Source organism: Austrofundulus limnaeus, unplaced genomic scaffold (assembly GCF_001266775.1).
Source record: "Austrofundulus limnaeus strain Quisiro unplaced genomic scaffold, Austrofundulus_limnaeus-1.0 Scaffold1, whole genome shotgun sequence".
In the NCBI taxonomy this organism is placed as follows: Eukaryota; Metazoa; Chordata; class Actinopteri; order Cyprinodontiformes; family Rivulidae; genus Austrofundulus; species Austrofundulus limnaeus.
In genome coordinates, this window is record NW_013952403.1 from 1,905,084 (window position 1) to 1,908,988 (window position 3,905).

Sequence of the window (3,905 nt, forward strand, 5' to 3'; positions counted from 1 at the left end):
GTGTTGTGTGTGTGTGTGTGAGTGAGTGTGTGTGTGTGTGTGTGTGTGTGTGTGTGTGTGTGTGTGTGTGTGTGTGTGTGTGTGTGGATGGGAGGGGGAGAGAAAGAGAGAGCAGCTGAGCGAGGAAGAAAGAGAGAGAGAGACTGTTTGCTTCCCGGTGTGTGTGTGTGTGTTTCTAGGAATGTGTGTGTGTGTTTGCCTAAATTTGTATTTGTATATGAGTGTGTGACAGCGCCGCTCTGTCAGACTGAAGGTTTTTATCTGAGCTCTCCCCCGGAGGTCTGAGCGTTTCTTCTTCTCTTGTGTCAGAGAACAAGTTGAGTGAAGCTGGAAGTCCTGTGAGAGCGTGTGGATAAGAAGACTAGCTGGTCATGTGGCTTTATGTATCCCTGATTCTTTGGGTCAAGCCCTCCTGCCTCCTCCACACCCCCCCACCCCTTTTTTCCGCCCAACGTGTGAGTGCACGAGGCTGAGGAAACAGGAAAAGAGGCAGCAGAGGGGAGGAGAGGAGATGAGGGGTGGTGGTTCATGCAGGTTTAGGATAAAAACCCAAACAGATGCTCTTGTAAGAAAAAAAAAGTCTTTGAATCGCCAAACAGGGGCAGTTCGCCAGGAATCTAGAAATCAAAATACCAGCTTATGGGAGGGAAGCAGATGAAAGAGGGGAAGGTGTCAGATGAGGTTCAAGTTTTCCACCTTTTGTATCGACGCCAGCCTTCTTCCTCCGCTAAAAGCTAAATCACCTGCGTCGTTTGAAGTCAGCGTCACTTGAAGAAAAAAGAACTTATCACTCGTTGAAGTCATTTATTTTATTTTTTCCCTAAAACCACTTTTATTCTTTCCCCTGAACAAAAGCCACAGAAGAAATGAGTCGAACTATTTATTTCGAGCCTTTATCAAACAATAAAACAGGAAGCGGTTATTTTTCACGCTCTGAATTGTGAGAAGCACAACAACTTTTCTTATCGCTGAAAAGCTTCAACAAACTCCTTTTTCAAAATGAAAACGTCTTGCAGGAAGGACCGTAAATTCAGTATTGTTTACTGGAAGCGTAGAAAATCTGTAAAAGAAACAAGGAACTCCACCCAAATACAACACGATCCCTGATCCGCCCTGCGTGGACCTGGTCCAACGGCGGCAGTTAATCAGACTAAAYGAGACAAATTCAGCAAATAAACACGTAAATCGATTAAATATAGTTGTCATGGTAATATAGTGTTTACATGGGGCCAATTTACCGAGAGTCCAAAGACGTGAGTTCCCCCAAAGGGCTGCAGAGACACATGATGGATGGACTGCTTTTGGTCCCGGGCTTCAAACACAAACCCCGCCTCCTCCCGTCGCAGTCCTCCACACAACCTGGTTTTCTGTGTGTGTTGTCTCTAAACACACTTTAGTGGTGCAGAGAGGCCCTTTGACCCCGCCGCTCCGATCATTGTCTCCCTATGCCCCCGGGGGTCCCAGAGGGCGTCGAGCCCGTGACACCCACTCGAGCTCCAACAACCAGAGCACCGTCCAGTTTGACACGCAGCACTTGAGGCCTTTGGTTGGTGTGAAACAACCCCTCACACCTCCAAGGCTGACCAAAGATAATTCACCCTTCAAAAGAGTCCGCTCACTCCTCGCCGACAGAAACTCTGTTATTCTTTCCGATGATGCAATAACGCGAGGTTACGGCGCCATTACCGGTGCAGTTAGTCATCACGAGCAATTTGGCAACATTTAAAATCCAATTTATTTCAAATTTAGGGGGTAAAAGATTCAAAAGCCATGGCGGCGTAACGGCTCCACAAAGTTGTTCCAAATTAGCAGCTAATGTGGTCAAACATCCAGGTGTGAGCTGCGATGATTTATGGCTGCGGACTGATGAGTCGTTAAAATGTAATCCGGACGTGGGATCAGAACGATGTTGTGAAGTTTGGCTGTGGGAGCTTAAACATTGGCGGTTTGTTCACTGTAAAGGTCTTACCTCGAAGCAAAGCCTGTAATGAAAATGTAGCAGATGGCGTTTGCTTGGTGTGTAGCAGTGGATTGTGTGCAGCGGAAGATTGATTTTTTTCTTTTCTTTTTACATTTAGAGACGCTACAAGTCAAGGGGCAGCGATGCGTCTTGACACAGGAAACACTTGGCTGTTTACAGGAAGTGTTTGATAAAGGAATGCTGGGGGTTCTGGATGCTGTCACCAATGATGACATTTCCTGATTCTTGAGTTTTGAATACCCGACAGACATTCCTGAGATAAGTGTAACGCGGATGACAGAGGTGTCCTCGCTCTGAGCCACGTCTTAAACTGAAAGAATCATCAACAGGTGGTCCTTCAGCTGTGGCTAAATTAGTCACCTGCTATCAGGGAAAAAAAACCAACATGTTATTTACAACACTCACAATAATTGTGTTTCCTGTTTATCATCCGCTTCTATATAAAGCTCCAGTTTTCTGAGATGCTGCCGAAATGCACGGATGTTTGTTTGCTCTGATGTTTAGATGATTAAATCAACAGCTTGTTATTGTTTTGTATAAAATTAATGCTTCCGCTTTTTTGTTTGGAGCCTCCATCAAATGGTGCATTTTTATTAAAATGGAAAAGAAATTAAACCACAGTCATGACAGAAGTCGTTAATTTCATCTGAATCTCAGAATAAAATTAGGATCAGGCTTTTTAGAGCAATCAGCCAAAACAAGAATGTTAGGATGTTTTTATTTGGATGCTTTTAAGGTAAAAATGAAACAAAATATGTTCTGCCATCACTTTATGTCATTAACTGCGCGGTCGCAGGTGGTCTCAGATGCGGGTTTGAAATAAGCATTTTAAAATGTTTTCAAAATAAGTCTGGCGCTTTGGAGAAAATCCAGGACATGCTGGAGGGATTATATATTCCCTCTGGCCTGGGAACGTCTCGAGTCCCCCAGGACGAGCTGGAAAGTGTCGCTGGGGAGAGGGAAGTCTGGGTCTCTCTGCTGCTGGCCCGATCCCGGATAAGCCGGCCAGACGGACAATTTATATTGTTAGTCTAAATTATTACATTTAAAATTATAACTCTAATTCAAGCAGAATAGCCTATTGTCAACATAATTATGGAGTGTGATTTATTTTCAACTCAAAATATCTTCAAACTAACAAAATATAAAGTTTTTAGGGAGGAAAACCCGTCTGGATAACAGCAGACTGACTGCTCGTAAAATATACGACAGGTCTGGACCACTCGTGAATTTTGTTTGTATCTGAAAAAAATCTTAGAATACGAAAACATTGGTTCTTGCATGAGGCCCAATGTGAGGAAACTAGAATATACTGGTGGTTGCAAACAGTCATGCTACATTTACACCAAACACGTTTTGAGCATCAGGAGCATCTGGTTTACATGCAAAGTCAATGGTGGACGTGCATCTAGGGGCGTCTAGAAGCTAGAAGAAGGTGCAAACGTCATGAGCGTTTTCTGTGAGTGCGGCATGTCCAAAGTGTCCGACGCTTGAGTTGGAAAATCTGAACTTTTGCTGCTCGATGCGTCGCATCAATCAGAGAGACTCTGTTCRGTGACGTAGTGGTGACGAGCCTGGGAAATCGGATCACACAAACAATGGAGGAAAAACYGATTGTCCGATCATTAATGATCATTCCAGTGTCCGTTATCGTCATAGAAACAAAAAGGACTTTGCCTGGAGGACGATTAGTGAGGAAGTCGGCATGTCTGGTAAGTTATCAAAATTACAGTTAAAAAGACTCCTCCTATTACGCGTCTAAAGAAGCGCATCTACGTTCACATCGAATGCGTCTGTCCTCACTGGACACCAGTGTCGGGAGGCGTGCATTTTGAGATTTTTGGAGGTGCGCAACGTGTTTGGTGTAAATGTAGCCTAAGGAAAGGTTTCCAGATCCCATCCCACTTTAAATGATGGTTTGATG

General features: G+C 44.2%; 1 long non-coding RNA gene across 2 annotated transcripts in view; it reads left to right on the forward strand.

Annotated features, from left to right (window-relative positions):
* Nucleotides 1-3,905, forward strand: part of LOC106514821 (uncharacterized) — a 69,698-nt gene that overhangs the window by 33,187 nt on the left and 32,606 nt on the right. The window lies entirely within an intron of this gene.